Source organism: Notolepis coatsorum (assembly GCF_963971535.1).
Source record: "Notolepis coatsorum genome assembly, chromosome: 13".
Taxonomy (NCBI): Eukaryota; Metazoa; Chordata; class Actinopteri; order Aulopiformes; family Paralepididae; genus Notolepis; species Notolepis coatsorum.
The window spans coordinates 89,194,266-89,207,169 of record NC_140177.1 but is presented as its reverse complement, the minus strand read 5'-3'; the positions used below and the strand labels follow the sequence as shown (position 1 = coordinate 89,207,169).

The 12,904-nt window shown below is 44.2% G+C and overlaps 1 protein-coding gene across 1 annotated transcript in view; it reads left to right on the top strand.

Annotated features, from left to right (window-relative positions):
* Positions 1-12,904, top strand: part of b4galt2 (UDP-Gal:betaGlcNAc beta 1,4- galactosyltransferase, polypeptide 2) — a gene marked incomplete at both ends in the record, with an annotated part of 543,036 nt that overhangs the window by 315,086 nt on the left and 215,046 nt on the right. The window lies entirely within an intron of this gene.

Sequence of the window (12,904 nt, the reverse complement as noted above, 5' to 3'; positions counted from 1 at the left end):
ATGCGATTAATTAGATTAATTAATTACAAATCCTGTAATTAATTAGATTAATTTTTTTAATCGCCTGACAGCACTAATATATATATATATATGTATATATGTGTATATGTATGTATGTATATATATTATTTGTTTTCTGCTGTTATGTATTGCACTGCCCTTATCATCATAATTTCGGTTGCACGGATCATGCATTCAATTAAGGACATGGTCTGATCACTGCGTGCGGATAACTGTGTTTATCAGTTTGTTCACGGACAGGGGATGGACACGGGTTCTATCTCCCTTATATTATGTGTGTGCCCTTTTATTGGCACTTCTTGTATGGTTTGTTATGTGTTTTGTGTGTATTTTCCCTTGTTGGTGCAGACCATTGATAACTTCAACATATATTCAGTATTTTCCTTTTTATCCAACCTTTTCAACGAGCTAAAGCGCAGTATCATTTTTGATGGCCACAATTAACATGATTAGTTGGAATGTAAACAGGGTTTCAAATAAAACAAAGAGATATAAATTCATTAGTAATTTGAAATCCCTGGACTGTGATGTTGCGATGTTACAGGAGACACATTTGAAGGATGAGGATTCTATTAAGTTGAGACAGAGATGGGTAGGCCAGGCCTACTCAGCACCGGGTACTGGGGCATCTAGGGGCGTCAGTATTTTAATAGCAAAACGACTGACGTTTAGACTATCTCAAAAAATTATTGACAAGGATGGCAGTTTTATCATTCTATCAGGTTTTTTACAAAATACTAAATGCACGTTAGTAAATGTCTATGCACCCAATATTGGTCAGGCCGAATTTCTATCCAAATTGAGTGTGGCATTATCTCATTTTGTGGCAGACCAGATTTATTTAGGAGGTGATCTCAACCTAGTTAGTGACCCGGCAGTGGATAGATCGGGCCACCCACTCATATCAGATGGTGCATTGTCAGCAGCGCTCAATGAGTTGCAGGTATCTCTGGCTTTGACAGACATATGGCGGGTAGTAAACTCTCTTGCCCGAGAATATACTTTCTATTCACACGCTCATAATTCGTACTCAAAGATTGATTACTTTCTTTTTTCACAATGTACAGTTGAGAATGTGATAGAGTGCAACATCCATAATATTATAATCTCAGATCATGCCCCCATGTCAGTGCGCTTAGCTCTCTCTGTAAACAATCACAAAAGTAAACAATGGAGATTTAACAACTCTTTGCTAAAAGATCAAGAGTTTGTATCTTTGATAAATGAGAGAATAACTGAATTTATAAATATTCATCTAAAATCTGTCCCTTCAATACAAATGGTGTGGGAAGCATTCAAAGCAACATGCAGAGGGTGGATTATTAGCTATTCTACAGCCAGAAAGAAGAAAATGATAATGAAGAAAAACAACTTAATATTAGAACTTAAGGCCGTAGAAACACAACACATGCATAACCCTGGAAATAGACAACTGAAAAATACTATGTTGATTCTTAAGACAGAGTTGCAATCAATTATACATGAGGAGACAGCGTTTGCTCTTTTCAGACTCAGTAGGAAATATTTTGAATCAGGAGATAAAGCTGGTAAAATGCTAGCACTAAGATTAAAACAATTAGAAAATCGCCAATCAATACCATGTATATGTGATAGTACAGGTGCAGTTATTTATGAACAAACAGAAACTAATAAAGCGTTCTGTGATTTTTATAGTAAACTCTATCAGTCAGAAGGATCTAAAAAACAGGAAGACATGGATATATTTTTTAAGGACATATCCTTACCTACATTACAAGAGGTAGAAAGGGAGCATTTAGAGGGTCCTATCAGAGAATCAGAAATCATATCTGCCATGAACCTCCTTTCAACAGGGAAAGCACCAGGGAATGATGGATACACCTTAGAGTTTTACAAACAGTTTCAACACAGGCTAACCCCACTGCTTACACTAGTATTCAATGACATAATAGTTCATCAATCCATGCCTCAGAGTATATGCCAGGCTACTATCTCTTTGTTACCTAAACCTGATAAAGATCACTCACAAATGGGTAATTATCGTCCCTTAAGTTTATTGAACAGCGATTATAACCTATTTGCTAAGATCCTGGCCATGCGTATAGAGACAGTCATGCCTTCACTGATCCACCTTGATCAAGTAGGGTTTATTAAAGGCCGCCACGTTTCTAATAATATGAGGAGACTATTTCATGTCATGTCAAAAGCAGGCAACCTACAACAACCAGCGGTAGCTTTATCCGTGGATGCTGAGAAAGCTTTCGACAGAATAGAATGGCACTATCTGTTTTATGTTCTTACCAGATTCGGTTTTGGACCCACGGTCATACATTGGGTGATGGCGCTCTACAACAAACCACTAGCTTCAATTAAAACAAATGGCATTATATCTCAACCGTTTCAGCTATTCAGGTCCACCCGACCGGGTTGTCCGGTTTCTCCATCACTCTTCATCCTCGCCCTCAAACCGCTGGCATGTGCCATACAAGCAGAGGAGAAAATCACGGGTATCAATATTGGGGGGCATGACTTTAAAGCTAATCTGTACGCAGATGATGTACTATTAACACTAACACAACCCTGTCAATCAATCCCACAGGTGATGAGGCTGATTAAAGCATTTGGGGAGTTTTCAGGATATAAGGTGAACTTTAATAAGAGTGAAGCTATTCCTATGAATAACCTGACCCATCCTTCACATATTGGTTCTGCTCCCTTACAGTGGAGATCACAAGGTATGAGATACCTCGGAATAAACATCCGGACACCTATAGACACGATTTTTTATTCTAATGGTCCACACCTCTTGAAGACAATTAGGGAGGATATTAAGAGATGGACAGTGTTACCCATTTCATTATGGGGTAGAGCAGAGATAATAAAAATGAATATTTTACCTAGAATATCATTTCTAATATCAGCTGTCCCACTCAAATTCCCCTCTTATTGGTTTAAAGAGATAAATAAGTTATTTACAGGTTTCTTGTGGAGGGAGAAGACACCTAGAATCAGCTACAAGAAATTGATGAGACCAAGAAATAGCGGTGGACTTGGTATTCCGGATGTTTACTCATACTATCTTTCTTATAACGCCAGATTCCCCTTGTCATGGGGTTACATATGCAAGACCGAAATAGGCAGTTGGAAATGGATTGAGGAGAATATTTTATCAGAACATAGTAAAACGGTATCCTTGGTATCATTATGGTTTCACCCCAAACCTAACTTTAAAATGGATAACCCTATAATAAGATTTTCATGTGAGATAATCAAAACCCTACAGAAACGGTTAGCCTTCAAAGGGATCTCTTTACCTTCATGCCCCATATGGTCTAACCCCCTATTAATGGCTGGGGGCAGTACACTAGTAAATATTTCATGGCAGGGTAAAGGAATACATATATTGTGAAGGATGGAGAGACAATACCCTTTAATGAACTGAAAGATCTGTATAATTTAAGAGATAGTGAATTCATGTTGTACTTTCAGTTAAGATCTGTAGTAAGATCAGTATCCATTCAAAATAGAGATATGGGGATAAACAAGGATATGGATGACAGACTAAGAAGGATCGCTTCAGAAAGGAGGTCAGTATCTAAGATCTACAGGTTACTGTCACTTAGCTCATCAGATGGCCTGGCCTCCATTAAACAGCAGTGGGAGAGGGATTTGAAGGTTTCCTTGACTGCTCCACAATGGGAGACGGTTATAAAAAATACAACAACAACATCCAAATGTGTAAGATATAAAATGATACAATTAAAGGTAGTTCATCGAGCCTATATTACACCATGTAAAATAAAAAAAATTGATCAAGCCATCTCAGATTTGTGCTGGCATGGATGTGGGGAGGTAGGAACACTCATCCACATGTTGTGGCATTGCCCCACAGTCAAGGCCAGATTAAGAATTCAGAGGCCCCCGGGCCAGATTCTTGTGGAGGCCCCCCCCCCCCCCCCCCACACCCACACACAGTCACTAAAAAATAAAGCTGGATCCGTAACATTGTCCAACCAATCCTCCTGGTTTTCATGTTCAAGCACCGCCGGCGGCGGGCTGTCATCATCGCGGTCTGCCTCAGAGTCAGAGTCATTCGTGTTGGTGTTGGGGCTGGGCTGTGGAGACAGGTGGCAGCCACTGGTGGTGTTGGGCCGGCTGAACTAGAGGCTGCCGCTGCCTCTTCTCTGTCGCTAGCATCAATAATAATAACGTTAGCATTCTCGTCCTCTCTGCCCGCGGCGCCTGGCTCAGCCTCTTTAACGTTGCTGCTACTACTAGTGCTAGCCAGGGGGCTATCCTCCTCCTTACCTGACGGGGTGAAGAAAGTTGAGATAGTCGGTATGCTTTGCCGAAGTAACGCGCTCTTTCTGTCCCTTTCCTGTTTAGATTTTCACTTAGCAGCTCCGCTTTCCCACCGTTTAACTTTTTTATCCATGTTTTTGAGTCTCATATGATCATACAGTACTACTCGAGTCTTAGCCTACTTGATCAACTTGCAAGTGCAATTCTCGCGGTCAGTGGTCACCTGACCTGACAGTGACCCCTGGACCTGGACGTCAGTGTCACGTAGACTCAACGTCTCTCACCCCTCATTATCAAACAATCAATCATATTTTTATTTGCAATACAAAAAATGTAATAAAAATAGATAGAGAAGAGATGAGATGATACTAGTAGTCACTATAGATGCTGTGAAAGTAAACGCTGGATGAGGATCTGATTATATATATTTTTTTTTCGTATTTCTTTTATTCTTTTTACTAGTGTGTAGTGGAGGCCCCTAGTCACTAGGGGGAGCTCGATGATATCCGCTATCAGCACCGGTGTGTTTCTGCTGTCTGTCATGAATAATGATCCCAATCTGCCTCATTCGTGTCGGGGCTGCGTCTATTCTTTTACCAACGGATTTCCAGTTCCGCGTTCGCGTTCTGCGATCTGATTGGCCACTGACGTTTCTGGTGCGATCTGATTGGCCACTGACGTTTCTTAGGCAACTCTTTCGAAGTTGGTTAAGGTTAGAGTATGGAATCAGGGCTGGTGTTCTATCGCCCTGCTCTAAGACAAACTCTAACCTTAACCAACTTCGAAAGAGTGCCTAAGCTTAACCGGTGAAATAAAGAGGCGTCACACGATTGGCGCTACCAGAAACGTCAGTGGCCAATCAGAGCGCAGAACGCGAACGCGGAACTGGAAATCTGTTGGTAAAAGTATTCAGGCGTCGGGGCTGGGATGTGGAGATTTTTTTTTTATTGCTGTTTTTACCTCAAACGGAAAACCTCAAACTCTTATGAAGAGGAGAAAAAATACTCAAGATTAGCCACTTGCAGACGGCAGGGTGTGACGTACTGTATATTTTAGTTGATGAAATATTTTTGTTGACTAAATATTTTAGTTGATGAAATATGTTTTCATTTCAGTGTCACAGTATGACATCGATCTCCAAAATAAGAAAAAAAAAAAAAAAAAATATGGGGCCTCTAGTGACGAGGGGCCTCCAAATTTTGTATTTTTTATTAATTTTTTTGGAGGCCCCTCATCACAAGAGGCCCACGGGCCGCCGCCCGGACAGCCCGGTCGTTAATCCGGCCCTGCCCACAGTGACGAGTTTTTGGCACAAGGTCATTTTAAGACTATCCTCTATTCTCAGTGTTAAAATACCCTTATGTCCAAAAGTCTGCCTCTTGGGCATAGGGGTAGTTGGTATACAATCAGCACTTACGCAACGCATCATTACACTAGCACATATGTCAGTTAAGCGTACAATCATGATGAACTGGAAGATCCAAAAGCAAAAAAACATGGACACCTGGATGAGGGATTTCATGGACCTATTGACAATGGAACGAGCAGCCTCAACGTTCGCTGAACATGACCATGGAGAGGACGGTCCCTGGATCTATATAAGGACATACTTGGAGAATAGGTATGACTGAAAGCAGGAGTCTTTGATCTGCACCCCCCCCCCCCATTTTGTTAGTGTGTTTTGTCTGTATTGTACTGTTTGTGAGTTTAGTTTTGTCTGTATTGTACTGTATTTATGTTGAGCGGTTTTGTGTTTCCAACTATTAATAAAAAAAAATAAAAAAAAAACATTTATTTATTTTTATTTATACAAGTATTTATGATTTTATGTTCAGATTCAGATTCAGCGTTTTATTTACATTTACATTTAGTCATTTAGCTGACGCTGTTATCCAAAGCGACTTACTGTACAAGTTCTGTACGACAAGCCATCAGGAAGGGCACAACTCTATCAGCTGAGCAACAATATTTGCCACATGGAAACAATACAATCATAGAGTGTTCATACAAAATCATAAATACCATAGCATGGGCAAAAGGAGCAGGAAGAAGAATAATTCTTATAGTTACCTGCCCCCTATTCCTAAACTAAACAAGTATTACTTGATGTTCAGCGTACAACCTAATTTACACAAAATAATAATTTATACCATATACAAAGAAACAAACAATCCACAGATTAAACAAGAAAATGTTTTATAATAATAATAATAATAATAATAATAATAATAATAATAATAATAATAATAATAATAATAATAATAATAATAATAATAATAATAATAATAATAATAATAATAATAATAATAATAATAATAATAATAATAATAATAATAATAATAATAATAATAATAATAATACTAATAATAATAAAGAAGAAGAAAATAAAATATCTCACTATTCAGATCACATTTGACTTTCATACTGACTAAATATTTTTTTTTATAATTATTTTTACTATTACTATTAGATCCCTTAAGCTTGCTATGGAGAGAATTCCACAACTGTACACCAATAACTGAAGGACACATATGTTTAAGTGTGGTACGTGCAAACTGATGTTTAAAATTGAATTTCCTCCTACTAAACTCACTTTCTAAATGAAAACGATTTTGTAATTTTTCTGGCAGTGTCTTATTTCTTGCTCTAAACATAATTAACATTGTTTGAAACTTAACCATGTCTTTAAGTTTAATTATTCTAGATTTAATAAATAATATGTTTGTGTGTTCTCGATAATTCACTTTATGTGTGATTCTTACAGCCCTCTTCTGTAGTATATATAATGGTTCTGTATCGTATCGCTCTCGCTCGGCATCGCTCTCTGCACTATCTCGCATACGTGCACGCGCACTGAATAAAGACCACAATGTACCTTTAATCCCAATATTCGTCTGACCACACCCCTATCAGCTTACCCATATAAGCAGGGGTGGGGCCACCCACTCGCCTCCTTCTCGCTTTCACCACAAGGAAGAAGTGCCTCGGTAGATCCCCACACTTGACACCATGATGGAAGAAAGGTTTAGGAGCAGCTTGGGAAACAAGGATACGTTGACATCATATCTTTATTTTCTCTCTCACTATTTTCGAGAAAATACGGCGATATTGTCTTCGTACTGGAGGGTCTGGAAGATGATGATCATTCTAAAAACCCTCCACCGGTTTTCGTATTGGGAGCACGCCGCTGCATGCTTCTCAACTGCAGTTCCTTGCTGTGTTTGTTGGGGTGAAACCTGTCAGGCCACAGCTGAACTGTCGGACATGCCGCTGTTGTGAGAAGCGGTGCGTTCCAGGTTGGGTGAGTAGTGTTTTGCTGGCAGGCTCCACTTGTCTGTTAGTGCTATGGGGGCTACTTGACAATGTTTATGGAAACCGGCCCCAGGCTAGGGTCCTTTGTTCAGCCACCTAGGCGACAGAAGGCCTTGGTCTGAAGACCATTATAGTTTTAACTAGTGGGCCGCGACCATTAACACTGGTGATCCCTGTGTGTTCTGGACGAGTGGACATCTCTCTGTCACCGTGTTAAGGCCCCATCTTTCATATCCAAATGAGAGTATTCCTTCACGAGGGGATATGTGCATGGATGTGCGATAGCGGCAGATCCATGTTCAAATCAGCTACACAGGCCAGTTTGGTATTGTGCTGATTCCGTCGGGTGTTGGTAAAATCACCGTTGTAAAGCAGTGTTGACATCTTGTTTCTCTGTTCTCTTAAACAGTGAGGAGAGGTTCAGAACGGCGGCCTGTCTGGGTGAGTGTTATGTCATTGTTTACATGTTCAGTTGATAGCTGCTTAGCTTACGGTTAGCCAGTCAGCTGTTATCTGCTGCGTTAGCCTGCTGGATCGCTGCATGGCCTGCTTAGGGCCTACTATTAGCCAGTCAGCTGTTAGCTGCGGGGCTAGCATGTCGTGGTCGCTAGGTAACGTTAGCTTGCTGCGATAGGCCATGGCTGGCGCGGGGTAGCTTAGCTTCTCGCGCGCCGCCGTGAGCTCGCTTCTGATCGCGTGCGTCGTTAGCTCGGCGTCTCGCAAACAGAAGCAGTAGCACCCGAACGGTTGGAGCGGCCGTTAGCTTGATGCTATTCTGTTGAACGTGCTTTGATTTTAACATGTTTTACACTCTTGACCGCGACGTCATCCTTGACAGGGGATGTTTCGTCGACCCTGCCCTGAGCCTGGACGGCAAGGTTGCATCAACGGGGGACTGTAGTACGGGTTGGGGCGGTGACGCTACCCAGTTCGGACAACACAGGAGCGGCTGTGTTCCTACGGTGTCTGTGACTGCACTTCGCTGATCTGCGTTCCGGGTAGGAACGGGGTTGACCAGACCTCATAACACGTCTTCTGGTTTTACTTTGCTAAATGTATTGTGAATAACGGTGTTTTTTTCCCAAAACGTGTGTTGTTGCAATGCATTTAGGATACGTTGCGGGTTATGTGTGAGCTGTTTTTTGTCACTGGCAGTTAGCTTCTCCGTGTAAAATCGGGATGTAATGATCTGGTTGTTGTGTGAGAAACATCATGGTGTTTATACGTACCGTGTACTCGCAACTAAGGTAACTAACCTATGAAGCTATGCTTGGTGACAAGTGAGTAAAAGAATGTTCTTTCTCAGACTGTAATGACAATGAACAGTGTGTTCACACATTAACAGGTTTTCCTGTTTTAACTGGCCGTATTGAGGGTAAAATAGGAGGATTGTGTTTCCCCCCCGGTTCCCTGGGGACTTTTTCATCCTCCTATCAGACATGTTGTGCATTAATTGTGTCTTTTGTGTGGTAGGGATACGATGTAACTCTTAGCTTGATTGCTGAGGTTGTGCTAAATCTGCTGGAGAAACTTATTTCCTAAAGGGAAATTGGTTTGGTTGCTGTCATGTGTGCTTAGCAAGGCCTGTGGTCGATACTAATCAAGAATGATGTATTCTCTCATTGTGAAAAAAACGGCGTTCCTCTGTTGAGTGTTTTTTGCCATTTTTTGTAGGTGATGATGGGTTGTGTGTGTCATGTGACCTACAACTGGGTTGTACTGGCCACAGAAGCACATGTGTATGTTGGACCGGGGTTCTTAGAGCCCTCTCTATTCTGTGTTTTTCCTTAGTAAAAATCAGATAGCAGGTTAGCTCATGCGCTGTGTGGAGCTGTGAAACGCTTCATAGAGCTGACTATGACTGTGTCATATTCTCTTTTTGTCGTTACATCGTATCATGGGTGTGGGGTCGTAAAGGGGTGAACTGGTAACCTTTCCTCTCCCCATTGTTCTGTCGGTCAGGGGTACACCCCCTGTCCTTCAAGGTTCCCGTCACGTGGCGGTTCGGCACGTTACAGGGGGGGGGGGGGGGAGGGAGTTCCTGGTCCCACGGCCTGGTATATTGGGCGTGTGCACCGCAGGAATTCCCCCGCCATAGAGTACGTCACCGTGCGCGTCTCTGTTGGTAGGACTTCCGTGTGCTGTTCAGGTCCATGTGATGGATCTGTTTTCAGGGGGGGTGGTCAGGGCTCCTCCTCACCAAGCGCCTATTCAGGCCTTCTGTGAGTTCGGACTCCTTCTTCCATGTGAGGAAGCCTCCATCAGAGTACAGAGCCTTCCTCCTCAGATTGTCAAAGTGAGTGGACCCTCTAGAAGGGTCCTTTTCTATTGTATGTATATTCGATTCAATTCGTTTATTGAGTGTGTATGGGTTCAGTGCCTCTTCCCCGGAGGCCCTAAAACCAGTTTTTTACATGGCTCAAGGTGCAATATATTCTTTTCAATCTGTACAGCTCGCGTGGGAAGTCTCTCTGGGGATCCCCGTCTCTTTCTTATGGGAGGGTGGTGGGATGTAAAAATGTGAAACATTTTTACCCCGGCTGTGTAGACTGGGATACATACTGTTGATGCTTCCTTCTTTCTATTCCAGAAGTGTTGGAGTTAGGGAGTGTCACACCCCTCTTGTCGTTCCCCTGGGCGCCTTGGGGATTCAATGACAGGTCTAAATAGCCTGTTCATTGATGGGGGTGTGTCCCGACGCACGTATAGTGCTAGCTCGCTGTAAACAGGCGATTGACTGGCACGCCTTGGTTGCTTGTGGTTGAAACAGCGTTTTTATAAAGCAACTGAGATGGGGGTTTTTCCTCTTCCGACGACCACATCCCATGACCTGGGTGGGTTGTCGACGGATTCTCGTTCATGTCTGGGGGATGATGACGGGATGGATCTGAACATATGTGGTGGGGTCTCACGCCCTTGGGGTGGGCCACCAGGCGCGGTTCGTCCGAACGTCTGGGTGGCGCCTTCTTTTCATGTTAAGATCAACACGCATATCTGCCCTTCTCCTGGAGTAGGCATGTCGGCGTGGTTAGGGCACGGGACTGGTTCTGGTCACGCTGGTCCAGATCAGTTGAACCCGTTGTCCGCCGGGGATGCAGATCTGCTGTTCTGGTACCCTGAGGGACTTGGGCTTTTTTCAGGGGGAAAAATGCCAGGTCGGTCTGGGTGTCACAGGGTTAAGCGCTATGGAGACCCTGGTTGGGTATGTTTTTACTCAGCACTGTCGTCATGGCTTACAGCCATGCCATTCTGTACGCGCTCGATCTCGTCGGATCTCGGCCGCTACACAGGTTGGTCCTGGTTAGTACTTGGTTGGGAGACCGCCTGGGAATACCAAGTACGGTGTGCTTAGGGGCTGGTTCTCCATTATTTTTCGCTCCTCTCTCACGCATGGCGAAGAGGGGCCTGTGGGGGTGGTTTTTTGACCTCCTCTGGTGACCCTGTGTTTCCCGTACCGCCAGGCCCGGTCCGAAGTGATGTTTGCGACCCGTAGGCCTGGGTTAACCCTTTTTGGAAACTGAAACACTTGTACTGCGGTATAGCCGGTGTATACCCGCAGGTGTGTTTTGGAGTTTTTTCTTGAGGGGTTATAGGAACAACCACCGCATTGGGTAACACCGAGGTGGTTGATTCCCTGGTATGTTGGTGCAGTGTCAACTCCCGGGTTCACCGTTTGAGGGTGCCCCTGCACGTTCATGACGTCTGCCAATCGTGTCAGCCTTCTCTGCCTCGACCCCTCTGGGTGGGGGTTTTTAAATGGAGGCTTGGTCATGCAACAACGCCAGCATACGCCCCTTCCGCCGGGGCAGCTGTGTTCAGCTGTCCCCTCTGGCGCCTGTCTCGTCCGCAGTCTCCAGGCTAGGGTTAACAGCCTGTTGCCTGGTTTTTCCCCGGTGCGCTGCCTGCTTCCGTTGGTTAACCTTTTTTGTGTGCTTACGGCCATGCTGACTGTCTGTTCTGCAGGGTCAGTGTGCCAGGCGGTGTACTGTTGGGGGGACGGGGCCCGCTCGGCTTACGGCCATACCGACCTGAACACGCCCGATCTCGTCCGATCTCGGAAGCTAAGCAGGTTCTGGCCTGGTTAGTACTTGGATGGGATTCCGCCTGGGAATACCAGGTGCAGTAACTGAGGGGCCTTTGTCCGAATACGCTGGCGATGTGGGGGGCGGGGCACTACGTGCCCATCTGGTGGGGTCTTGATGCTGGCATCATGGACTTCTCCGGGCCCCCATTCTAGGGAGTCCAGTCCTTTTGGTGGGTCTGGGTCTTCCTTCGTGCTCCGCTGCTACGGCCTTGCCACGGGGTTGGGTTTGCCCTTGACCCCGTGATTCTGGGGGCAGTAACGAGGTTGTTCCTCCGTTCGTTCCCGGGTGGCATGCGGGTTGTGCGTGTGTGTAGTCGTGGGGTCAAGCCACGGTCTGCTCACCCTGTGCGTTGAGTTGCTTGAGTGCCTCTTCGCACGGTCGGGTCCGTCGCCCTCCCGTGAAGCCCCTAATAGGGGGGGTGCCCGCCATTAGGGTGGGTCGGGGGGGCTCGGCCCTCCCTGTTCTGATGGTTTGTGGGGGGCTGTCAGCGGGGTGTATTTGTCGGCCGTTGGCTCTCGCTCGGCCTCCCTTGTGCAGAGAGCGATGCCGAGCGAGAGCGATACGATACAGAACGTTAGGTTATGACTATAACCAAGTTCTGTTAGTATAGCGACGCTCGGCATCCGACGCCGCTGCAGCCTTTGACCTCGCCTTGTGGCGAAAGCTTGGGAAGGAGGCGAGTGGGTGGCCCCACCCCTGCTTATATGGGTAAGCTGATAGGGGTGTGGTCAGACGAATATTGGGATTAAAGGTACATTGTGGTCTTTATTCAGTGCGCGTGCACGTATGCGAGATAGTGCAGAGAGCGATGCCGAGCGTCGCTATACTAACAGAACTTGGTTATAGTCATAACCTAACGTTTTATATTGGTCCCATAAGTATTCCCCCATACTTCAACACAATAACTGAGATAAGGTGAGATGAGTGAACAGTAGAGTGTTCTCATTGCCTCATACTCTAACACATGTTAGAGTAATGTTACTGTATCCTGATAAATGCTGCGGTTAAGTGCCATACAACTATTCATTTCCATTTGTTTTTTTGTGTTCGTTTTTTATTTATAAGTGCAGAGACAGAGTTAAATAAATGTTCATTCAAGTTCATACATTTTGTCTGATTTGTAAAAATGTAATTGTTGTATTTTATCAGATGCAAAATGCAAATAAGTAAATATGGCATATATCAGAGGTGAGTAAGAAAATGAA